Below are 26806 nucleotides of genomic sequence, written 5' to 3' on the forward strand. Positions count from 1 at the left end.
GCTGATTGGCCCTGTGCTGATCACATGCACTCTCCCAAGAAAATAAAAAAAAACTCTCTAGCAATACACACCAACTGAGCATGTGCAGCCTGACCCCTAATCCTCTGTCTTATCCGGACATGTTATGGGGACAATGCAAGAAGGGGGGATCAGAGAAGACAGGATCAAACAGCCTTTATACACAATGCAGAGGCTTAACCCCTTAGGTTCCACAGTGAGTATAATAAGCATGCTTTACTGTATATACAGACTGATGTTACTGTTGTGGGTTTAGTAACACTTTATTTTTATTTTTTTATTATTATACCCCCCCTCCCCCCCCCCACTACTTCATTCAAATATATATATATTTTTTTTAAGTCACGTTATTTATATCACTGAAAGTCCTTCACATTTCACAAGCGGAGGTAGAAAAGTCCATCTGGAACTGTAAACATCCACTCTCAGCGGAATCCTTCGCACGGGCCGCAGATTCCTCGGCCATCTTGAAATCTTGAAAACCAGTTGAACATTAAATCACAGCAAAGTCCTCTATTGGGTCCTCCTTCATATCCCGGCAGTTTTTTTTATTTTTTATCATTCTATTTTTTTTTTTTTTTAAAGTCCCGCAGAAGCCATCAATGCAGATCTATGGGAGCCTCGAGAATTCCACAACGTCTTCCTTCCTTTCTTGCTTGAAGAACTTCCGAGCCTCATTCATGGAATTTCCTGACCTCTGGGAGGTGCAGAAGATGTTCAGGTGTATAAAAAGTGCGTGTGCTCCTTCCTGGAAAAGAGATGAAGAAAATCATAAAATAAATACAAAGCAAATAATTAGATATGAATATTTTCAGTAAAGTTACTCCTAAGGAAGGAAAAAAGGGAACAGGGGAGGGAAGGAATGTAGGGGGACAGAAGGAAGAAAGAAAAAGGGGAAGAAGGGAAGAAAAGGGGGAAGAAAGGAATGTAGGGGGACAAAAGGGGGAAGGAAGGAATGAAAAAAAAAAAGAAAGATAAGGGAACAGGGGATAGAAGGAATGTAGGGGGACAGAAGGAAGGAAGAAAAGAAAACAGGAAGGAAAATAAAGAAAAGGGAACAGGGGAAGGAAGGAATGTAGGGGGACAAAAGGAAGGAAGAAAAAGGGGAAGGAAGGAAGGAAGAAAAGGGGGAAGGAAGGAATGTAGGGGGACAAAGGGGAGGAAGTAAAGAAGACAGGAAGGAAAAGAAAGATAAGGGAACAGGGGAAGGAAGGAAGGAATGTAGGGGGACAATAGGGAGGAAGAAAAGGGGGAAGGAAGGAATGTAGGGGGACAAAGGGGAGGAAGGAAAGAAGACAGGAAGGAAAAGAAAGATAAGGGAACAGGGGAAGGAAGGAAGGAAGGAAGGAAGGAAGGAAGGAAGGCAGGAAAGAAGACAGGAAGGAAAAGAAAGATAAGGGAACAGGGGAAGGAAGGAAGGAGTGTAGGGGGACAATAGGGAGGAAGAAAAAGGGGAAGGAAGGAAGAAAAGGGGGAAGGAAGGAATGAAGGGGGACAAATGGGAGGAAGGAAGGAAGGAAGGAAAGAAGACAGGAAGGAAAAGAAAGATAAGGGAACAGGGGAAGGAAGGAAGGAAGGAGTGTAGGGGGACATAAGAGAGGAAGGGAGGAAAGAAGAAAGGAAGGAAAATAAAGATATGGGAACAGGGGGAGGAAGGAATGCAGGGGGACAAAAGGGAGGAATAAAAAGGTGAAGGAAGGAAAGAAAATAAAGATAAGGGAAGCCTTATATAAGTAATGCTATTGGCTAAGGTTGACTACGATTTTGTTAAAATTGTTGTACTTTATTTTAACCATTAATAAAAATGAAATAAAAAAAAAGAAAGATAAGTGAACAGAAGGGAGGAAGGAGAACAAAAGGGTGGAAGGAAAGGGTATCAGGAAAAAGAATGTATGGAAGAAGCAAAGGAGGAAGGAGAAGAAAGGAAGGGAAGAGGATGAAGAAAGGAATCAGAACAGAAGGGAGGAAGGAAAAGAGAACAGGAGGAAGGACAAATGGAAAGGGAACCAGGAAAAAAAAGTAGAAGAAATTAAGCAAGGGAGGAAGAAAGGAAGTTATGGTAACAAAAGGGAGGGAAAAAATGGAACAGGAGGAAGGACACAAAGAAAGGAAACCAGAAGGGAGGGAGGGAGAAAGGGAGGAAAGAAGGTCAGGGGACAGAGGGGGAGGAAGGAGAACAAAACAAAGCAAAACAAAAGGGATAAAAAGGAAGGAAGTATCAGGGAAAGGAAAAAATGAAGGCAGCAAGGAAGGAGGGAAAGAGAAGGAAGAGAGGGAAGAGGATGAAGGAAGGAGTGGAACAGAACAGTAGGGAGGAAGCACAAAGGAACAAGAGGAAGGACAAAAGGAAAGGAAACCAGGAAACAACTAGAAGGGAGGAAGAATAGAAGGTACAGGAGCAAAGGGAGAAAGAAAAATGGACAAAGAAAGGAAACCCAAAGGAAGAAAGGGAGGGGAGGAGGGGAGGGAGGGAGGGAGGGAAAGAAGGTAAGGGAAGAGAAGGGAGGAAGAAAAATGGACAAAGAAAGGAAACCAGAAGGAAGTAAGGGAAGGGAGGGAGGGAGGGAGGGAAGGAAGGTAAGGGAACAGAAGGGAGGAAGAAAAATGGACAAATAAAGGAAACCAGAAGGAAGAAAGGGAAGGAATGGGGACAGGAAGGGAAGGGAACAGAAGGGAGGAAGTAAAACTGAACACAAGGAAGGGGAACCATGGACACACATTGCACATGACCCGAGCGTTGCGGTGTGGACAGGACACACAGAAAGCGATTGTTTTCTTGCGGTGACCGTCTTCATTCCAGTGCAGTAAATGGCAGGTCACTGCAGTTTGTGTGAACAGGGCCTAGGGGTTCCAGTGGGGTAAAACATCTGAAGAAGGAGGGACACATTCATTCATTGATACACAGAAGTGGGACAATTTGCCTCTTTGACTATCGGTGGATTTCCTGAGTAATAATGAGGCCGTTTTTTTTTTAATCGGGATTCAGCTAAATGGCTTCTTTAGGTTTCTTCTATACGGGATTTTGCCGTCACCCTTAAAAGCGGAAATACTAAATGAAAGAAACATCCTAAATGATACCATTATGATTTGTTCCAGGAAACAGAAACTCTAGACCATGCCAACACTCCGCTTAATTTTTTTTCTGTTACTGAAAAGAAAAACCGCATTCGCCACATCCTGAGCAAACAATCGAGAGGTGTTGGATCTACTTGAAGCCTTCTGTCCGCAGATGTTTGCAGACACGTGTAAGATTATAAGATCATATGGAGAAACATTTGCTTTCCGTTACTCATACACTTATTATAACATAACAAAGCCAACTTTATTTGTTCTGAACACACTGTAACAAGGCTGTTTCCTGTACTCGGTTCCCCTATAGGCTCACTATGCAAGCCGCTTAGGGCCCCGCAAAGCTGCGGAGGGCCCCCCCAAATTACTAGAGGCCCCGACTGGTGAGAAGTCATTTTAGGCCCCTCACCCCGCTTCTCAACTCGCTGGCTGCATGGAAGAAGAGATGAAGAGGTAAGAAGTCAGCACCCCCCGCGTCTCACTTTAATGTAAGATGTCATTTCTGACAGCAGAGCGCCCCCCCCCCTGCTTCTCAACTTCAATGTGACATGTCATTTTGCTTAGGGCCCCAGGCAGGTCAGGATCGGCACTGGCCGTGGGACATGTGAGGGTCCAATTATTAAAAGTCAACAGATACACTTTTTGTAACTGCTGACTTTTAAATGGAACTGCGCTTTAAGAGTGCTTCCACAGTCGCAGAACCCGGGCGTCGTCGTTTTTGCAGTGCTTTTCGGCCGCTAGCAGGGCTCTTTTAACCCCCGCTAGTGGCCGAAAAAGGGTTAAAAGCGACCGCAAAGCGCCACTGCAGCGGCGCTTTGCCGGGGGTTCGGCGGCGCTGCCCATTGATTTCAATGAGTTCACCGCTCCTAAATCGCTGCAAAGAAGCTGCTGGCAAGACTTTTCTTGACGCCCTGCCAGCGCAGCATCCCAGTGTGAAAGCACTCGGGCTTTCACACTGGGTTTGCAGCTGAGGCTTTTTTCAGGCGCTGTTTTTAGCGCTAAAGCGCCTGAAAAACGCCTCCAGTGTGAAAGGGGTCTAAGATACCCTTTAACTGGGGACCACGACGTGGCCAATTACATGAAGACTCACAACAGCCCAATAAAGATTGCGACACATTCCAGCATTGCTTGAGACCATCAGCTCTACTGTCTTCGCCGCTTTCCCAAAGCCTGCTCAGAGCTGGAACCCCAATTATAGGCATCCCCCGTGTCTACAGGTTTCTGGGATATTTATTTAAGGCTTTTTTTTTATAAAAAAAATTTAATACACTATTCGTCTTACAACAGTAAGATTGCTCAGGTGGTATAAAAAAAATCAATAAAATGAATCTGCAGGTGAGTTTTATTCAATGAGCTCACATTGGGTGTCACTGTCTGTATTGATTGATGGGTTTATTTTTCCACCTCCCAGCCGCACCTGTCAGGCGGCCTCTCCATGGCACTCTGGTGAGCATCTCTCATGGTGTGTACATCACCGGGGTTGTTCAAATATTGTATAATAGTCAGTGTTGTTGACAGTGTGTGTGTGTGTATGTGAGGTGGGGGGAGGGGGGTGTTCTCTTATTAACCCTTTCATGGCTGGGGGTCATTACGCACCCAACGCACCCGGACAGCTGGATAGCTAAGATATAGCAAAATAAAAAGCAGCTGTTTTCAAGCTTACTAGAGCCCATCAGTGCAAGTTAAAGGGACACTAATAGCTAGATTCAGTAAGATGGCCCAACTTTGCGGCGGCGTAGCCTAAAGCGGGCGGGCGTAAGGTGCCTAATTCAAATGTGTGTAAGGGGGCGTGTTTTATGTTAATGGGGCTTGACCTTACGTTTTTAACGTTTTTCCTTAACTGCGCGGGCGCCTACATTTCCCAGTGTGCATTGCGGCTAAGTACGCCGAATCGGCGTATCTACTAATTTACATATTCTACGCCGACCGCAATGGAAGCGCCACCTAGCGGCCATCCGAAATATTGCAACCTAAGATAGGACGGCGCAAGCCGTCGTATCTTAGATATGTTTAAGCGTATCTCTGTTTGAGAATACACTTAAACATAAGTCGGCGTAGATTCTGAGTTAGGTCGGCTTATCTACTGATAAGCCGGCCTAACTCTTACTGAATCTACCTATAAAGGTCCATGTTTTTTCACCTTAACCACTTAAGACCCGGACCTTTATGCAGGTAAAGGACCTGCCCAGTTTTTGCGAATTCGGCACTGCGCCGCTTTAACTGACAATTGCGCGGTCGTGCGACGTGGCTCCCAAACAAAATTGGCGTCCTTTTTTTCCCCACAAATAGAGATTTCTTTTGGTGGTATTTGATCACCTCTGCGGTTTTTATTTTTTGCGCTATAAACAAAAATAGAGCGACAATTTTGAAAAAAAAAATCAATATTTTTTTACTTTTTGCTGTAATAAATATCCCCCAAAAAGATATAAAAAAACGATTTTTTTCCTCAGTTTAGGCCGATACGTATTCTTCTACTTATTTTTGGTAAAAAAAAAATCGCAATAAGCGTTTATCGATTGGTTTGCGCAAAATTTATAGCGTTTACAAAATAGGGGATAGTTTTATTGCATTTTTATTGCATTTTTTTTTTTACTAGTAATGGCGGCGATCAGCGATTTTTTTCATGACTGCGACATTATGGCGGACACATCGGACAATTCTGACACATTTTTGGGACCGTTGTCATTTTCACAGCAAAAAATGCACTGATTACTGTGAAAATGACAATTGCAGTTTGGGAGTTAACCACTAGGGGGGCGCTGAAGGGGTTATGTGTTTCCTCATATGTTTTTCTAACTGTAGGGGGGCGGGGCTGGACGTGTGACGTCATTGATCGTGTTTCCCTATATCAGGGAACAGACGATCAATGAAGCTGCCACTGTGGAGAACGGGGAAGCCGTGTTTACACACGGCTCTCCCCGTTCCTCAGCTCCGGGGACCGATTGCGGGACTCCGGCGGCGATTGGGTCCGCGGCTGGGCACTTAAAGAGGACGTACAGGTACGTGCTTGTGCCCAGCCGTGCCGTTCTGCCAACGTATATCTGCAGGAGGTGGTCCCTAAGTGGTTAATGCATCCTATGCATTAGGATAAAAAAACATCTGACAGTACCGGCCCCCCCCAGCCCCCCTGTTTTACTTACATGAGCCCATTCACCTGCTGCGTTCGCCCCCGACGTCATTTTCGCCGCTCAGCCTGGCCGTTGATTGGCTAGAGTGGATGGATTGAAAGCAGCGCTGCCATAGGCTCGCGCTGCTGTCAATCACATCTAATGACGCTGCACGTCGGGGGGCGGGGCCGAGTGATACAGTGAGCGGCTATAGCTGCTGGCTGTATCACAGGAGCGCGGGGCCCGCAAGAACTAACCCCCATGCGACTGAGCTCCCATGAAGGTGTTTAGTTCTTGCGGGGAGGAGCCGAGAGAGCCGCCGAGGGACCCCAGAAGACCAGGTTCGGGGGCCACTCTGTGCAAAACGAGCCGCACAGTGGAGCCGCACATGTTTGTTATTGTTGAAAAAAACAAAAAAAAAACTTTCCCCTCCGAATGATTTCTGTACTTTGCAGAGATTTTAACACTGGGGTAGATTCAGAGAGCAATTACGCCTGCGTATCCATAGATACGCAGCGTAATTGCTAAGTAGCGCTGGTGTATCTACTTTCTGTATTCAGAAAGCTAGATACGCCGACTTTAGCCTAAGATATGACTGGCATAAGTCTCTTACACCGTCGTATCTTAGGGTGCAATCTGACGCTGACCGCTAGGTGGCGCTCCCATAGATGTCAGCGTAAGTATGTGCAAATTACATACTTACGCCGATTCACGAACGTACGTGCGCCCGGCGGTAGTTTTCTACGTCGTTTGCGTACGTCGTTTTCGTCGTAAGGCTGCTCCTGCTATTAGGAGGCGCAGCCAATATTAAGTATGGACGTCGTTCCCGCGTCGCGATTTCAAAATTTTACGTTGTTTGCGTAAGTCGTCCGTGAATGGCGCTGGACGCCATTTACGTTCACGTCTAAACCAATGACGTCCTTGCGACGTCTTTACCGCAATACACGTCGGGAAAATATATGAACGGCGCATGCGCAGTACGTTCGGCGCGGGAACGCGTCTAATTTAAATGATCCACGCCCCCTACGGGATCATTTGAATTACGCGCGCTTACGCCGGCCCCTTTTACGCTACGCCGCTGCAACTTTATAGGCAAGTGCTTTGTGAATCAAAAATCATAATCATAATCATAAAACTTGCGGCTGCGTAACGTAAATGTCATACGTTACGCCGCCACAGTTTTGCGCGCCCCTACCTGAATCTACCCCAGAGTTTGTTGCAGATTCCTGAAGAGATCGCCGTTTGTTTCTCTGTGTCCATCATGTGACTTCCCCTGTGTGGGAGTGGTTTTGTAATTATCAAGCAGATTTTTAGTAAATATATTTCTTTCTTTTTTTATTTGCTATTTTTTTTTTTTATCTAGGAAAGTGAAGTTACCCTTTAAGGGAATGCGGTTTCTGTGAAGCACGAGAAGGGGAACTAAAGTATTCAAAACCAAACTCCTATTTATAAATAGTTTCCATAGTCGCGTGTCAGCGCAGAAAAACAAACACATAAATATTACGCCGATTGTTTCCTATTTGTGAGGCGTATTTATCAACATCTGTGCTCAGAATAGACCTGATCTGATTGGATCTCTTTGTATTTCCAGATCTCTCAGGGAGAAAAAAAAGGTTCTACAAAACAAAAATGTAAAATGTGACAATTTATAAAAAAATTGATTGAATGAAGTAGGTTTTGCATTGTCGGGGGTATTTGTCATTCCGTACCCCCCCCCCCCCCACATACAAACACATCGGGGATGATTTACTAAGACTGTACGGTGCAAAATCTGCTGCGGCTCTGCATTGTAACCAATCAGCTTCCAGGATTTTTTTTTTTAAATCAAACTTAAAGGGTAACTCCTTTTTCATGGGAAATAAAATAGCAACTAAAAAATACAATTGCGATACAATTTATAATATAATTGAATGTTATTAAAAATCACCTTTTCTTTTCAATCTGCAGCTCTGCCATTTTCTGTAAAATGCAATATGGCCACCTGGAGGCGCTCTATACACAGATAGTATACAGAACCCCCCCAGAAACACAATATGGCCACCTGGAGGCGCTCTATACACAGATAGTATACAGATCGCCCCCCCCCCCAGAAATACAATATGGCCACCTGGAGGCGCTCTATACACAGATGGTATACAGATCGCCCCCCCCAGAAATACAATATGGCCACCTGGAGGCGCTCTATACACAGATAGTATACAGATCGCCCCCCCCCCCAGAAATACAATATGGCCACCTGGAGGCGCTCTATACACAGATGGTATACAGATCGCCCCCCCCAGAAATACAATATGGCCACCTGGAGGCGCTCTATACACAGATAGTATACAGATCGCCCCCCCAGAAACACAATATGGCCACCTGGGGGCTCTCTATACACAGATAGTATACAGATCGCCCCCCAGAAATACAATATGGCCACCTGGAGGCGCTCTATACACAGATAGTATACAGATCGCCCCCCAGAAACACAATATGGCCAACTGGAGGTGCTCTATACACAGATAGTATACAGAACCCCCCAAAAATAAAATATGGCCACCTGGAGGCGCTCTATACACAGATAGTATACAGAACCCCCCAAAAATAAAATATGGCCACCTGGAGGCGCTCTATACACAGATAGTATACAGATCGCCCCCCAGAAATACAATATGGCCACCTGGAGGCGCTCTATACACAAATAGTATACAGAACGCCCCCCAGAAATACAATATGGCCACCTGGGGGCTCTCTATACACAGATAGTATACAGAACCCCCCCCAGAAATACAATATGGCCACCTGGAGGCGCTCTATACATAGATGGTATACAGAACGCCCCCCAGAAACACAATATGGCCACCTGGAGGCGCTCTATACACAGATAGTATACAGAACCCCCCCCAGAAATACAATATGGCCACCTGGAGGCGCTCTATACACAGATAGTGTACAGAACCCCCCCCAGAAACACAATATGGCCACCTGGAGGCGCTCTATACACAGATAGTATACAGAACCCCCCCAGAAATACAATATGTCCACCTGGGGGCTCTCTATACACAGATAGTATACAGAACCCCCCAGAAATACAATATGGCCACCTGGAGGCGCTCTATACACAGATAGTATACAGAACCCCCCCAGAAATAAAATATGGCCACCTGGAGGCGCTCTATACACAGATAGTATACAGAACCCCCCCAGAAATACAATATGGCCACCTGGGGGCTCTCTATACACAGATAGTATACAGAACCCCCCCAGAAATACAATATGGCCACCTGGGGGCTCTCTATACACAGATAGTATACAGAACCCCCCCAGAAATACAATATGGCCACCTGGAGGCACTCTATAGACAGATGGTATACACAACGCCCCCAGATGGTCATTTCCTGCTCGTGTGATTGGCTCACTGATTTTCCCAGAAGTCTGCACTGAGATACAAGTCAGATTTTTGGGATCCCCTGCAACAATTTTTTTTATTTTGGTGAGATCCTCCCAATAGGAAATCACATCTCTCTGCTTTCTCGCCATGCCCGTCCTCTCTCCGGCTCTCCTGTGCTGCCTGCCAGTTCTCCGGTTCTGCTTGCCGGCCCTGTCATGCGATGGTTGGGGATCCCTGCAGAGAATCGCCCCAGAAGCCACCCCCTAGTGACGCCACTGGCAACAGGACAATAGATAGAGACTTGCATGCACAAATTCCTTTGAAAATCTTTTTGCTGTATGGAGATTCAGGAGCTGGAAATGTCCTCAGGTGACAACCAATAATTTTCCCTTATAAGCTTTCTTTTGTAACTCGGATCGGATGTCTAATCTTCTCACCTTGTCTGTGATTAGAAACATGTTGCAATGCCTGAGCTGCCACTTCTGCTGCAGATAATTACAGTTTATGCTTAGCAAGGTGTTTATATGCTTAGCAAGGTGTTTGGGCTTTCCAGGTGTAAAGAGAACCAGTCATGCGAGAATCCGAAAAACGCACGTTTGCCATGCGTCCCCAATACAATAATAAACACTGCTCAGCTTTTGAAATGTCATACCTGCAGGCCATCTACAGCCTCTCCGAAGCCTGTCTGAAAAACTCCAAGATAAGTGACCCCCCCCCTCCCCCCCCAGGGTTGCCACCTTTTCTTCAAGCCAAACCCAAACACCAGACCACCGACAGTGGATGGTGAGCTCACTCACCCGAGCATGGAGGCTCAGGCATCAACACCTTTAATCCACAATGTATCAGCCGGTTGCTGAGCTTCAAACTTCCATCCCACACATCGCCCCTTCCTGAGGCACAGAACGCCGGGGATTGGAGTGTGGGTGGGCAGACAGAGGAGAAGGGGGTGGGAGGAGGAGCAAATCAAGCCCTTGCTCCTCTCCTCTCCTCTCCTCTCCTCGTATGGGGGGTGGGGCCCATGAGCACACCTATGCACTTGGCGGTTGGGGTACTTGGTTACATTGGGGAACCACAGTCCATTCTGAATATTGTGTCCGGGTTTCAGGTCTACTGAAACCCGGACACACAATTCAAAACTCGGACTGTCCCGAGTGAATCCCAGACAGGTGGCAACCCTACCCCCCCTCTTCCCATCCTGTCTAGATGGCAGGACAGTGCAGACATTGAGGGACATCCCTAGATTTGTAGAAATTAATCCTCTGGCTCATTAAAAACCTGCGCATGTGCAGTCTGCACTCTCTCAGCGTTGGGCGGCAGAGGGCACCGTGGGTAGGAATTGAGTGACCCAGAGCAAAGCTGGGGGTGTGTGCTCAATCTCCAATGCACTCTGCCATCTAGACAGGAGGGGGCGCTCCCACTGACACCAATGATGGGACACTATTCCTCCCACTGACACCAATGATGGGACACTATTCCTCCCACTGACACCAATGATGGGACACTATTCCTCCCGCTGACACCAATGATGGGACACTATTCCTCCCACTGACACCAATGATGGGACACTATTCCTCCCACTGACACCAATGATGGAACTCTATTCCTCCCACAGACACCAATAATGGGACACTATTCCTCCCACTGACACCAATGATGGGACACTATTCCTCCCACAGACACCAATGATGGGACACTATTCTTCCCACTGACACCAATGATGGGGACACTATTCCTCCCACTGACACCAATGATGGGACACTATTCCTCCCACTGACACCAATGATGGGACACTATTCCTCCCGCTGACACCAATGATGGGACACTATTCCTCCCACTGACACCAATGATGGGACACTATTCCTCCCACTGACACCAATGATGGGACACTATTCCCCCCACTGACACCAATGATGGGACACTATTCCTCCCACAGACACCAATGATGGGACACTATTCTTCCCACTGACACCAATGATGGGGACACTATTCCTCCCACTGACACCAATGATGGGACACTATTCCCCCCACCGACACCAATGATGGGACACTATTCCTCCCACTGACACCAATGATGGGACATTATTCCCCCCACTGACACCAATGATGGGACACTATTCCTCCCACTGACACCAATGATGGGACACTATTCCCCCCACTGACACCAATGATGGGACACTATTCCTCCCACTGATACCAATGATGGGACACTATTCCCCCACTGACACCAATGATGGGACACTATTCCTCCCACTGACACCAATGATGGGACACTATTCCTCCCACTGACACTAATGATGGGACACTATTCCCCCCACTGACACCAATGATGGGACACTATTCCCCCCACTGACACCAATGATGGGACACTCTTCCCCCCACTGACACCAATGATGGGACACTATTCCTCCACTGACACCAATGATGGGAGACTCCGTTAGGAGTGGGACTTCCTGTCCCACTTCCTACTTCCACCTAGGGACCGCCAAGGCGACTCCTCCTCTCCCCCCTAGGCGGCCCCTCCCTCTAGGCCAGTGGTTCTCAACCTTCTAGTGCCGTGACCCCTTGATAAAATTTCCCAAGTTGTGGGGACCCCTAACAGTAAAATTATTTTCGTAGCGTGGGTTGTCAGCACCCAAGGCAAGACAAGTAATTTGCGCCCCTAACCCACGGACATTTAGCGCTCCTTGAGTCCTTTTAATGGCAACTATAATAACAGGTAGTGTCACTCACTGTGTTTCCGACTTCGTGGTGTCTCGTAGCAGTGACACCGATGCCGGAATCAGGATATAGGGTCTCTTCCAGCCCCTCCCACTTCACATTTCTCACCAGTCAGCTGACCTCTAGTCTTTGCCCCCCAGCCATGCCGTGAACTTAATGGGCAACTGCAAAGAGGCTGAGTGGGCGGCTGCGGGTTCCAGGAACAACCCATCTGGGTGGCCACAGGCTCCAGGGATAGCAAAAAGGCTGGGAGAGCGGTGTGGGCTTCAGGAAAAGACCAGGATTCAGTGACCCCTGGCAAATCCTCATTCGACCCCCAAGGGGGTCCCGACCCCCAGGTTGAGAACCACTGCTCTAGGTGATCTCCTAGGACATGTGACAGGTCCCAGGAGATCGCCTGTCCATTCTGGGAGCGCAGCGAGACTCGCGCATGCGCAGTGCGTGCCCGGGCCGTGAAGCGGAGAGGAGCAGGGAGAGGGGGCGGGGCTCCCTGCGGCCGCATCGCTGGACCGTGGAACAGGTGAGTGTCTGTTTATTAAAAGTCAGCAGATGCACTTTTTGTAGCCGCTGACTTTTAATAAAGGTAAAAAGGCCGGAACTCTAAGGCCCCGTACACACGACCGGTTTTCTCGGCAGAATCCAGCAAGAAACTCGATGGGAGACGTATTCTGCCGAGAAAACCGGTCGTGTGTACACTTTTCGCCGAGAAACCCGTCGGGAAACTCGTCGAGCCAAATAGAGAGCATGTTCTCTATTTCCTCGTTGGGCAATGGGAAAATTTGGCTCGACGAGTTTTCTGACAGCCGAACAAGGAACTCGACGAGCAAAATGATGTGTTTTGCCCGTCGAGTTTCTCGGTCGTGTGTACGGGGCCTAATGCTTTAAAAAAAACGTTCTTGGAGGTTCCAGAAAAGTCATTCCGAGGTGGAAATATACTTTAAATACACATCTAATATTACAAGTAGTTCTAGATTTCCAACAAAGCGTTATAATAATGAATAAAACGTCTATAATACCTTCTCTTTTCTCTTTTCTCTCATGAAGAAAACATTTGTATTCTTGTTCTTTGAGGTTCTGATTTCTCCAGAGAATTGAAATGTGGCACCAAATAAATAAATAGGAAAAAATAATTTAACAAAAAAATACTTCATTTTCTGACGAGATTTGAAATGTTTTCAGATAACAGATTTCGAAAAAAGGAAACGTCAAGTCTTGGATGTCTCCAGGTTGAAGACCAACAACCAACATCCCAATGAATCGCCGGTCATCAGGTCAGTCCAAGATAATTGATGAGATCCCCAACTCTTCGTAAGAGACCTCCACATTGAAGGTGTACCAGAAGATCCAGAACACCACGCTGAGTGCGAGGGCGGTGGCCCCGGTGTAGATCAGGAAATCCCAAAAACTCAAGTTGGCGAAAATCCCCACAGCGATTAAAATGACGCCGGCAAGGTCGGCCAACAGCGCCACAACCAGAAGGAACCAACAGCGACCGATCAGGTCCGAACATCTCATGGTCCTTCCCATTATCTCCGGAGGTGCGAGGGACGGGATAGATGTTGTCGCCTCAGCTGTTGCTTCATCTAATATTATGAATTCTCACGCCGCCAATTTATACGTTCTTCATAAACGGTGACACAACACATGCCTGGACATGGATGAGCCGTGTCAGCCTAGAAAAACCTGACAGTCACCTCAACGTGCTTCCCGAAAACAACATTCCTGGACACGAGCCGAGACACCGTGCTCGAGGAACATCACATCTTGTGACAGAGATGCACGCCGCATTCATTGGTTGCAGCTCTGTGATTGGTGGTGATGAAGCTGGAGGTAAGCTTGTAAAGTTTGTAGAAAAATAAAAAGACAATAAAGGAAAATAAAAAAACAAAAAAACATGTCAACACAATCCGGTGTTTTGCAAAGGGAAAACAAGACGTTTGTACCTTCCCGACATAGCAATACGAGGAGTGTAGGATTGGAATGTTGTAAAAAATAAAATGCAAAAAAACAAAACAAAAAAGATGCCAAAACAACATCTCTGTCCGCAACATCTGAAAATCTCCCCAATGGCACTTTTTAAAGTGGACCTTTCAGCAATAGTGGCTGGTGGTCATTTTTTTGGGGGGGGCGGTACACAGTACTAGCCGATTGGTCGGCGCCGGGTGGGTCTGGTGCAGTTACTCCATCTATGGTGGGCAGAGCTTCTCCTTGGCTTCACCGGTGGCTTCCCTTGCTCGGCAGTGGCTTTCCCTTCCCCTCCATTCCACGGGCATCACAGCGGCTTCCGTTTCCTCCTTCCTCCTCCTTGGCGGCCAATTGGGACTCTTCTCCTTTCAGCCAATCGGAGAACGGGTCTCAAACCTGCTTCTGGTTGGCCGGATTGAGGATCAGTGTTTCAATAGGGAATATTCATTTGCTGTTGTAACACCTGGGTGGGCTCGTGGCGCAATGCTCTGCGCTCCGAGCCCTCCCTAATTTGAAGCCTATTTGAGCCTTTGGCTCTAATTAGGTACTTCAAGAAAACATCCCCTGTGCTGTAATTCAGGCACCCGGCGTCCTGGAAGGGGCCAGCCACATGAATAGGGGGTGGCGGTGTCCTGTAAAATAGTGTCCGTGGATAAAGCATGGGGGTGGCGCCTGTGGATAGACCATAGGGGTGGTAGCTGTAGATAAAGCATGGGGGTGGCGCCTGTGGATAGAGCATGGGGGTGTGGGCCGTGGATAAAGCATGGGGGTGGTGCCTGTGGATAGAGCATGGGGGTTTGGGCCGTGGATAGAGCATGGGGGTGGCGCCTGTGGATAGAGCATGGGGGTGTGGGCCGTGGATAAAGCATGGGGGTGGTGCCTGTGGATAGAGCATGGGGGTTTGGGCCGTGGATAAAGCATGGGGGTGGCACCTGTGGATAGACCATAGGGGTGGTAGCTGTAGATTAAGCATGGGGGTGGCGCCTGTGGATAGAGCATGGGGGTGGCGGCCGTGGATAGAGCATGGGGGTGGCGCCTGTGGATAGAGCATGGGGGTGGCGCCTGTGGATAGAGCATGAGGGTGGGGGCCGTGGATAGAGCATGGGGGTGGCGACGGTGGATAGATCATGGGCTTGGCGGCCGTAAATAGAGCAGGGGGGTGGCGGCCGTGGATAGAGCATGGGGATGGCGCCTGTGGATAGAGCATGGGGGTGGGGGCCGTGGATAGAGCGTGGGGGTGGGGGCCGTGGATAGAGCATGGGGGTGGGGCCGTGGATAGAGCGTGGGGGTGGCGGCCGTGGATAGAGCTTAGGGGTGGGGGCCGTGGATAGAGCATGGGGTGGGGGCCGTGGATAGAGCATGGGGGTGGCGGCTGTGGATAGAGCATGGGGGTTTGGGCCGTGGATAGAGCATGGGGGTGGCACCTGTGGATAGAGCATGGCGGTGGCGGCCGTGGATAGATCATGGGGGTGGGGGCCGTAGATAGAGCATGGGGGGTGTGGCGGCCGTGGAAAGAGGTGGCGGCGCTCCGGTGCCCATAATGGACGGGCCACCATTGCCTTTCAGTAATATTAGAAGTCTGCATTTCTGACAGTTAGCGCTTGATCACGCCAATGCCATAGGCCACGTGATCTGACAGTTCCTAATCGCATGACAAGTCGCACCCTATTTTACAGTTGAATTTGTTTCATTCGTTTAATTTGTTTTCTGAATTTGTTTTGTTTATTTCTTACCGAACCGATTCAAATTTGGATTGATTCGAAAAGTTTTAGAATGAATTTCGATTAGTTTTCTAATTTGAAAAAAAAAAAATATTCGAAAAGTTTTCCAGTTCGAAATTTTTTCAAATGTGAATATTTTTTCAATTTCCAAAGAAAATAAAATAAAATATATATTTTTTTCTTTTTCTATTATATTCCTTTATTTCTATTATATTTTATTCTCTTTGGAAATATGAAAACTGTTTGAATTTGATAACTTTTCGAATTCGAATGTGAAAACTATTTGTATTCAAAAAGTTTTATAATTCGAATTTGTAAACCGTTTTAAATTCGACAAGTACTCTAAAACGATCAGAAAACTATTTGAATTCGGATTTCCTCCGAATTAGTTTTTTTCGTTATTTCAGATTTGTTTAAATTCTGCTCTATTCTAATTCGGAAATTTGGATACATCCGAATTTCCAGAATAACTAAAATTTGTCTGAATTTTAATTCGAAAAACAAAACAAACCGCACGTGTCTAATACAATGTAACATACAAAGATACAAGACATATATGTGTGGTACCCTAGAGATACAACCCACAGTAGCTGCCTGTGATTAGTAAGCAAGCTGGGGGGGGCGGGGTCTCAGAGTGCGTCCCGACATTTTTTGGAGTAAATCCTTCTTCGGGGGATTAGTGGTTCAGAAAAAGCTACAATACAATGAATAAAAATTAACATGTAAAGAAAATTTTCCCCACAGATAGAGCTTTCTTTTGGTGGTATTTGATCACCTCTGCGGTTTTTATTTTTTGCGCTATTAAACAAAAATAGACTATTTTGAAAAAAATTCAATATTTTTTACTTTTTGCTATAATAAATATCCCCCAAAAAAGATATAAAAAAACGTTTTTTTCCTCAGTTTAGTCCGATACGTATTCTTCTACATATTTTTGGTAAAGAAAAATCGCAATAAGCGTTTTATCGATTGGTTTGTGCAAAAGTTATAGCGTTTACAAAATAGGGGATAGTTTTATGGCATTTTTATTAATAATTAATTTTTTTACTACTAATGGCGGCGATCTGCGATTTTTTTCGTGATAAAATGGCGGACACTTTTGACACATTTTTGGGACCATTGTCATTTTCACTGCGAAAAGTGCTATAAAAATGCACTGATGAAAATGACAATGGCAGTGAAGGGGTTAACCACTAGGGGGCGCTGTAGGGGTTAAGTGTGACCTCATGTGTGTTTCTAACTGTAGGGGGGGCGGGGCTGGATGTGTGACGTCAGTGATCGCCGTTCCCTATAACACACGATCAGTGACACTGCCACAGAGAAGAACGCGGAAGGAACTCACCTCTCCCCGTTCTTCAGCTCCTGTGACCCGATTGCGGGACTCCCTCGGCGATCGGGTCCGTGGGTCCCGAGGGCGCGGTCACGGAGCTTTAGACCGGATTGCGAGCGAACTGCCGGCGGCGCAGTCGCGACCCACGGCTGGGCTCTTAAAGGTGATGTATATATACGTCCATGTGCCCAATTGTTTAGCACCGGTCTGTGTAAACGATTGGATACATTATTTCTGCTAGTGATACAAAAGCTGGATAAACTTACATTTAGACCCCTTTCACACTGGTGCTGCCCATAGCGTCTGCAGTAAAATAGCGGTAAAACGCCGTTATTTTACTGTCGGATTTGCGCCGCATTTTGGCCGCTAGCGGGACGCTTTTAACCCCCGCTAGCGGCCGAGAAAGGGTTAATACTGCTACAGCGGCATATTGCCGGCGGTACGGCAGCGCGGCCCGTTGATTTCAATGGACAGGAGCGCATTAGCGGCGATCAGTTCACCACTGCTAATGCGCTCCAAAGAAACTGCTGGCAGGACTTTTTCGGACGCCCCGCCAGCGCCCTGCCCTCGGGGCTTTCACAGTGGAGTGAATGGAGCCGCTGTTTAAGGGCGGCTTGCAGGCGCTAGTTTTAACGTCATAGCGCCTGCAAAACGCCCTCAGTGTGAAAGGGGTCTTACATAGGATTAAGAAAATCGTAAAGAAATTGCCTTCAGATGGGGCTTGTGGGGGTGGTCAGTATGTGGGCCCCCCTGCGTGTGCCACAAGGGCCCGGAAAGCCAGGCCAAAGCCGCAATACATGTATATTTCCGGCAATGGATCGGTTCAAATCGTCGCAGAAACTTTCAAAAAAAAGATCCCTGCACTACTTTTCTACAAATTCATTGCGACTTGCGTTGACTTCTGTCAGAATAAAGTCGCCAGCTGCAATGAAACGGCCGATCCAAATCGCACTGATCTGCGGCTTTGAAGTCGCACTGGCGTGAGCCTGGGCTTCCTGATGAGCTTGGAATGGGCCTCGCGGTTCAGTCCTTTATTGCAGAATCTGGGAATATCAGCGAGCCAATCACAGGAAAGGACAATGGGGGGGGGGGGCGTTCTGTATACCATCTGTGAAATGCTTTTCAGAGAGTCAGGCCCCATACACACGATCGGATTTATCCGTGGATAGGGTCCGCCGGACCGTATCCGCGGATAAATCCTCTGCGTATTTTAATTCGATGGAGTGTGCACACCATCGGATTGTAATCCGCGCCGAATTCCCATCGCGGTGACGTGTCGCGCCGTCGCCGCGATGATGACGCGGCGACGTGCGCGACGCTGTCATATAAGGATATCCACGCAAGCGTCGAATCATTACGACGCATTCGAGGGATGGGTTCGGACGGATCGATCCGGTGAGTCTGTACAGACCACCGGATCGATCCGCTGGTGCCGATTCCAGCGGATAGATTTGTAGACATGTCTACAAATTTTTATCTGCTGGAATTCGGAAATATCCGCGGATAAATATCCGCTGGAACGTACACACCAGGGGATCTATCCGCTGAAACCGATCCGCTGAGATTTTTCAGCGGATGGATCCTCTCGTGTGTATGGGGCCTTACAGCGGCTGCAGATTGAAAATAAAAGGCTGATTTTTATTACAATCTGACTTGTGTCGCAATTGTATACTCTATAGCAGTGGTCTCCAAACTGCGGCCCTGGGGCCGGATGTGGCCCTTTGCTTGGTTTCATCTGGCCCTTGGGGTGCTTTTTTAATTATTGGTACTAATGAAGGGCAGAATTTTTCCCAATGACACCAATGATGGGGCAGAATTCCTCCCAATGATGGGGCAAAATTCCTCCCAATGATGGGGCAGAATTCCTCCCAATGATGGGGCAAAATTCCTCCCAATGATGGGGCAAAATTCCTCCCAATGATGGGGCAGAATTCCTCCCAATGACACCAATGATGGGGCAGAATTCCTCCCAATGACACCAATGATGGGGCAGAATTCCTCCCAATGATGGGGCAAAATTCCTCCCAATGATGGGGCAGAATTCCTCCCAATGATGGGGCAGAATTCCTCCCAATGATGGGGCAAAATTCCTCCCAATGATGGGTCAAAACTCCTCCCAATGATGGGGCAAAATTCCTCCCAATGATGGGGCAGAATTCCTCCCAATGATGGGGCAGAATTCCTCCCAATGATGGGGCAGACTTTCTCTTAGTTATGGGGCAGACTTTCTCCCAGTTATGGGGCAGACTTTCTCCCAGTTATGGGGCAGACTTTTTCCCAGTTATGGGGCAGACTTTCTCCCAATCACACCAATGATGGGGCAGACTTTCTCCCAATAACACCAATGATGGGGCAGACTTTCTCCCAATAACACCAATGATGGGGCAGAATTCCTCCCAATGATGGGGCAGAATTCCTCCCAATCACACCAATGATGGGGCAGACTTTCTCCCAATAACACCAATGATGGGGCAGAATTCCTCCCAATGATGGGGCAGAATTCCTCCCAATCACACCAATGATGGGGCAGACTTTCTCCCAATCACACCAATGATGGGGCAGACTTTCTCCCAATAACACCAATGATGGGGCAGACTTTCTCCCAATAACACCAATGATGGGGCAGACTTTCTCCCAATAACACCAATGATGGGGTAGAATTCCTCCCAATGATGGGGCAGAATTCCTCCCAATCACACCAATGATGGGGCAGACTTTCTCCCAATCACACCAATGATGGGGCAGACTTTCTCCCAATAACACCAATGATGGGGCAGACTTTCTCCCAGTTATGGGGCAGACTTTTTCCCAGTTATGGGGCAGACTTTCTCCCAGTTATGGGGCAGACTTTTTCCCAGTTATGGGGCAGACTTTATCCCAGTTATGGGGCAGACTTTCTCCCAGTTATGGGACAGACTTTTTCCCAGTTATGGGGCAGACTTTCTCCCAGTTATGGGGCAGACTTTCTCCCAATCACACCAATGATGGGGCAGACTTTCTCCCAATCACACCAATGATGGGGCAGACTTTCTCCCAGTTATGGGGCAGACTTTTTCCCAGTTATGGGGCAGACTTTCTCCCAGTTATGGGGCAGACTTTCTCCCAGTTATGGGGCAGACTTTCTCCCAATCACACCAATGATGGGGCAGACTTTCTCCCAATCACACCAATGATGGGGCAGACTTTCTCCCAGTTATGGGGCAGACTTTTTCCCAGTTATGGGGCAGACTTTCTCCCAGTTATGGGGCAGACTTTCTCCCAGTTATGGGGCAGACTTTCTCCCAGTTATGGGGCAGACTTTATCCCAGTTATGGGGCAGACTTTTTCCCAGTTATGGGGCAGACTTTCTCCCAGTTATGGGGCAGACTTTCTCCCAATCACACCAATGATGGGGCAGACTTTCTCCCAGTTATGGGGCAGACTTTCTCCCAATGACACCAATAATGGGGTCCAATGAGACCAATGATGGGGGTTTTTGTACTCTCGATGGCCACAGTCCGGCCCCCTTAAAGTCTGGAGGACATTAGTCCGGCCCTTTGTTTAGAAAGTTTGGAGACCCCTGCTCTATAGTATTTTTTCTTTCCATGAAAGTGGAGTCACCCTTTAAGGGTGTCAAAGTGCACTATTGGGTGTTATTAGGGGCTGGGTGTGACCCCGACACCTGCAGATCACAGAGATTGGATGACTATTTAGCGCCCATAAAGCTGCTTATCTGATTGCCAACCATGGAGTTCCAAACACAGACACGGGGTGAGTGAGGAGATTGTTATCTGTACCTCTGGTACACATTCCTCTATCGCCTCCTCACTTCCTCCTCCTGCAGAACATTCCACCTGCCCCTCCCTCATGTCACCAACAAGAAGAACCACACAAAACATTTCCCTCGAACATTTTTAGACTTCCTGGACTTCGTTACAATCTATTACTTGTGTTGCAATTGTATACATTATAGTGTTTTTATATTTTATTTGCTGGTCTTTTTTTTCCACGAAAGTAGAGTGTCAAAGTGCGCCATTGCGTGTTATTATTACCTGCTGGGTGTGACCCGACACCTGCAGATCACAGAGAATTTACTAGACTATCTCCTGTACTTTGCTACAATCTATTTTGCCAATACAACTCTAAAGACGGATATATATCATGTAGTGACAATGACCCAAAACATACCGCCAAGGCAACAAACATGGGGGGGGGGGGGGGGCAAAAAGATGAAGCACATTAACCACTTGCTTACTGGGCACTTAAACCCCCTTCCTGCCCAAACCAATTTTCAGCTTTCATTGCTGTCACACTTTGAATGACAATTACGCGGTCATACAACGCTGGACCCAAATAACATTTTTAGATTTTTTTCCCCCCAGAAATAGAGCTTTCTTTTGGTGGTATTTGATCAACTCTGTGGTTTTTATTTTTGGTTAATAAAAATGAATAGCCTGAATTAAAAAAAAAAAATATATATATATATATATATATTTTTTTTTTTCAAATTTTGTTATAACATTTTGCAAACGGGTAATTTTTCTCCTTCATTGATGTACACTGATGAGGCTGCACTGATGGACACTGGTGGGCTGCACAGGTAGGCACCGATAAGGCGGCACTGGCGGGCATTAATAGGCGGCACTGGTGGGTGGCACTGAAGGGCATTGATAGGTGGCACTGGTGGGCACTAATAGGTGGCACTGATAGCTGGCAGTGATGGGTGGCAGTGATGGGGCAGTGATGGGTGGCAATAATGGGCACTGATAGGCAGCACTGCTAGGTGGCACTGATAAGGCACTGATTGGCACCAATGGTGGTGGGCATTAATTGGTGGCACTGGTGGGCACTGTGGACACTGGAGGTGGCATTGGCAGGTGGCACTAGCAGGGGGTTTAGATTGGCACATAGAGGCAGATGTGCCTCCTTCCTATTCGGCACCGATGTCCCTTGCAACCTAAGATGGTGATCGGCTTTTTTTTCTCCTCATGCTGTCGGCGTGAGGAGAAAAAATAAATAAAAAAGAACCATCACATCATACATATTCCAAGACAGTGACTACACCACAGAAGGTGGTCACTTTCCAAACATTTATACACTTCATAGACTATCTCAGCCCTTCTACATCGATATACCGTATTTATCGGCGTATACCGCGCACTTTTTTCCCCTAAAATCAGGGGAAAATCGTGGGTGCGTGATATACGCCAATACTGCTGTTCCCGGGCGCCGCCAAAATAGATCGAGCTGAGCCGAGTGTACTGCTCTCCGCCCGCAGCCACTGCGCACTCGTCTAGGCTCGGCCACGCTCGGCTCCGCCCGCAGCCACGCGAGAGGAGCCGAGAGGAGCCGAACACACAGGAAATCCGGCTCCTCTCGGCAAAGGCGCCAAATCCAAAAACGGACACTCACAACGCTGGACGGACCCCACGAGGAAGCCGCAGATGAACACCTCCAAAGTCGCAGACGGACACCTCCAAAGCCTCAGACGGACACCCACAAGGCTGGACGGACCCCGCGCAAGGCCGCAGACGGACGCCGGACAAGGCCGCCGATGGACGCAGGGCAAAAATGTAAGTTTTTCTTTTTTTCCTTAAACTACCTTTCTAGGTTTGGGGTGCGCGTTATACCCCGATAAATACGGTACCTCATAGATTTCAGTTCTCCTGTTATTTTTATCATAATACCCAAAAAGAAAAAATACAACAAAAAAAAACATTGTACCAGAACAGGAAAAATATGGAAAGGAGTTGCCAAGCTTTTTTGAAGCAAGCACCAGTAAAATATAAATGAGAGAAAATCAGCAGAGAGTAATTAGAACTGCGGCCAAAAACAAAACAAAAAACGCGAGCAAGGCAAATCCGATGACGGTGGAGATGAAAATGTTTGCGCCGCCTGGATTCAAATATCACTTCTCTCCGTACTTCATAGTGATGTTCTAAGTATAAAACCAGTTGAAAATTTTGTTTGCATAAATTGTGTTTAAATTGATATAATTTATGATTATTACAGGGTAGGACTAAAGCAATGGCGTATATCTTGTCTACAGTATCTCAGACTTGGTTGACGTGCTCCATAGAACTTTGATAACCACAGACAGGGAATTGCTGTGTCATGGTGACGTGTGGCCTGTTCCTTTCTCTCTCCAACTCTTTTTTTTTTTAAATTGACGGATTTTTCGCACAAATGTGATTGTAAGCGTGAAACTTGTAAAAACCGTTTCCTGTGCAGTGTAATGTACCAATAAAAGGTTCTCCGCAGTCTGGTTGTACTTAAAACCCTTTTATTATTGTGGTGTTTAATTATCGGCAAGATTGATAGGGGCAACAAGATCCACCTTCTGTACCTCGGAGTGGTGTGCTAGTTCCTCAATAGCAGAAGGTGAGGCTCCTCAGAAAATCAACACTTAAAAAATGGGGGTTATGACTGCCTAATGCTTGCCTTACCAGGGCCGATCCTAGGCAGGGTGCACAGGGTGCTTTACACCCAGGCGCCTGCAGAGGTGGGGGCGCCGAAGTGCCAGAGTTCTCCCCTCCCTCCTTCTCTCCTTGTTTGTGTCTGTCCAGAACTAGTGTTCTGAGCATAGGTGTGTGTCCATCCAGAATGCATGTGTAAGGCCTTGTACACACGGGCAAACATGTACGATGAAAACGGTCCGCCGGACCGTTTTCAGCGTACATGTCTGCCCGGGGATTTCTGTATGATGGCTGTACACACCATCATACAGAAATCCGCGCATACTCGATACGCGGCAACGAGGCCGCGCCGTCGCCTCGACGATGACGCAGCGACGTGCGCGGCCCTGCCAGTTCAATGCTTCCACGCATGCGTTGAAGTCATTCAACGCATGCGAGGACATGCGGACATGTACGGTAGGTCTGTACAGACGACTGAACATGTCCGACGGACAGGATTCCAGCGGGCATGTTTCTAAACATGTTTGGAAATATTTGCCCGCTCGGAAAAGGCCCGGCGGGCAAATGTACGCTGGAATCCTGTCCGCTCGGCTGTACTGACGACCGAACATGTCTGCTGAAACTGGTCCGCAGACCAGTTTCAGCAGAGATGTTCGGACGTGTGTAAGGGGCCTTAGAAGAAGGGCAGCCCGTCCAGCCTGGCAGGGCTCGGGGGTAGAGGCCGCTCCTGTTCCTGACACAAGGGTTCTAGTTTTCAGTGGCTGCTGAGTGCTGATGTGCAGGAATGAATCCTCACACTCTATGTCTTGGATCCTGTACTGTCTCCACCAACTCCAGTTGGAATGCCCCCCCCCCCATCCTTATCTTGGGCTGCCCAGAGAGAACCGAGGTGAGTCACAGTGTTCAGTGTGCTGTGTGCTGGGGGATGGCATCACCAGCAACCCTTTACACGTGCTCTGGGCTGCCCCTGCTCTAGATGTTTTATGGCATGATAGATTGCATAGGATACACAGCCCCTGCCCATCTCCTGTACTGTGTCTGCAGTCTCTGACCATCTCCTGTACTATGTCTGCAGTCTCTGACCATCTTCTGTATTATGTCTGCAGTCTCTGATCATCTCCTGTACCGTGTCTGCAGTCTTTGACCATCTCCTGTACTATGTCTGCAGTCTCTGATCATCTCCTGTACTATGTCTGCAGTCTCTGACCATCTCCTGTACTATGTCTGCAGTCTCTGATCATCTCCTGTACTATGTCTGCAGTCTCTGATCATCTCCTGTACTATGTCTGCAGTCTCTGATCATCTCCTGTATAATGTCTGCAGTCTCTGACCATCTCCTGTACTATGTCTGTAGTCTCTGACCATCTCCTGTATCATGTCTGTAGTCTCTGACCATCTCACTGTGCCATTCCTCACTGTGCCCATTGCAGTCTCACTGTGCCATTCCTCACTGTGCCCATTGCAGTCTCACTGTGCCATTCCTCACTGTGCCCATTGCAGTCTCACTGTGCCCAAGTACCTGAATTCCAACAGACCGTTTTCATCGGACGAACCGATCGTGTGTACAGGGCATTAGATGATCAAACAGATGAGATTTTACTGGTGTAAGGGCATCTTTGCGACTGATTCATAGAATCAGATACGCCTCACTGTTACCAAGATACGGGCGGCGTAAGTCTCCTACGCCGTCGTATCTATGTGACTGATTCATAGAATCAGATACGCCTCACTGTTGCCAAGATACGACCGACGTAAGTCTCCTACGCCGTTGTATCTTGGGTGCATATTTACGCTGCCCGCTAGGGGTGCTTCCGTATATTTCCGCGTCGAATATGCAAATGAGCTAGATACGCCGATTCACGAACGTACTTGTGCCCGGCGTATTAATATACGCTGTTTACGTAAGGCGTACGACCGGCGTAACTTTACCCCTCATAAAGCAGGGGTAAGTCATGTTAAGGTATGGACGTCGGAAACGTCGGAACAGCGTCGTATTTTACGTCGTTTGCGTAAGTCGTACGTGAATGGGGATGGGCGTAGGTTACCTTCACCTCGACTAAGCATTGATCTGGCGTAATTTAGGGAGAAAATTTGACGTGATACTGAGCATGCGCGCGCATGCGCCGTTCGTTAGGCGCGTCATTTACGTGGGGGTCACGATTCATTTCCATACAACACGCCCCCTACCAGCCTACTTTGAATTACGCGGGCTTACGCCGGCCAATTTACGCTACGCCGCCTCAACTTACGGAGCAAGTGCTTTGTGAATACTGCACGTGCCTGTCTAAGTTGCGGCGGCGTAGCGTAAATAGGATACGCTACGCCCATAAAAAGGTACGCCCAGATACGTGAATCTGGCCCTATATGTTAAAGATACCATACCTTGGGTTCTGGGTGCACAGTTGCGTCCCGTCTCTTGCCTTTCCACCTGGTACCACCTCATTGCAGTTGTCACATGAAGCTCGGAGAAATGTAGAACTCAATGTGAAAATAAAAACTTAAATTTATTTCTGATGTATCTCGAGATCTAAGTCCAGCCAGACGACTTCTCAGTCTACAAAACCAGTTCCATCTCCTTGAAGGAGACCTTAACGTTGAAGGTGTACCACAAGACCCAAAAAATCAAGCTCAAGGCGATGACGATCGCCCCCGTGTAGATGAGGAAATCCCAGATGGCCAAGTTGGCGAAAATTCCGATAAGCAGCAGAATTATACCCGCCAGGTCAAAGATCGCCGCAATATAAAATATTCCTGGGCAACGCCCGATGAATTGGTTCAGCTTCATGGTGAATTTTCGGATGAGAGGGGGGACTATGGCGACCACATCTTGCGGTGTCCACCGCTTCAGTGCTGATTTTCTCTCTTTTTCCAGGTATAGCTATTCAAACAGAACACACCTTTGAAAACAATTTAAACACAAGGGAGGCATTAACTGTTTAGACACCTTTGTACGGAGCGAGCCTTGAAAAACCTGACGGCTGGCTTACCGGAGCTTGAAAGACAGGCAGAGTTGTTGGCCTCGGGGCGATGGCGATGGGTTTAGAAATATCTTTGTTGACGGTGATAAAAATGAACAGATTGCTAATAGAAAGTGTATTGTGCCCGGGCAA

At 47.6% G+C, this 26806-nt stretch overlaps 1 long non-coding RNA gene across 3 annotated transcripts; it reads right to left on the reverse strand.

Moving 5' to 3' along the window:
* Positions 1-311: 311 nt before the first annotated feature.
* Positions 312-26806, reverse strand: LOC120919130. Of its 3 annotated transcripts, none has more exons than XR_005744516.1 (3): positions 26684-26806; positions 26079-26574; positions 312-766 (listed from the first exon to the last, which is right to left on the reverse strand). It is a non-coding gene; the product is annotated as an uncharacterized LOC120919130 (long non-coding RNA). The 3 variants fall into 3 exon arrangements; XR_005744515.1 differs by having other exon boundaries at positions 26079-26593; XR_005744514.1 differs by having other exon boundaries at positions 26079-26796.

Source organism: Rana temporaria, chromosome 12, assembly GCF_905171775.1.
Source record: "Rana temporaria chromosome 12, aRanTem1.1, whole genome shotgun sequence".
Classification (NCBI taxonomy): domain Eukaryota; kingdom Metazoa; phylum Chordata; class Amphibia; order Anura; family Ranidae; genus Rana; species Rana temporaria.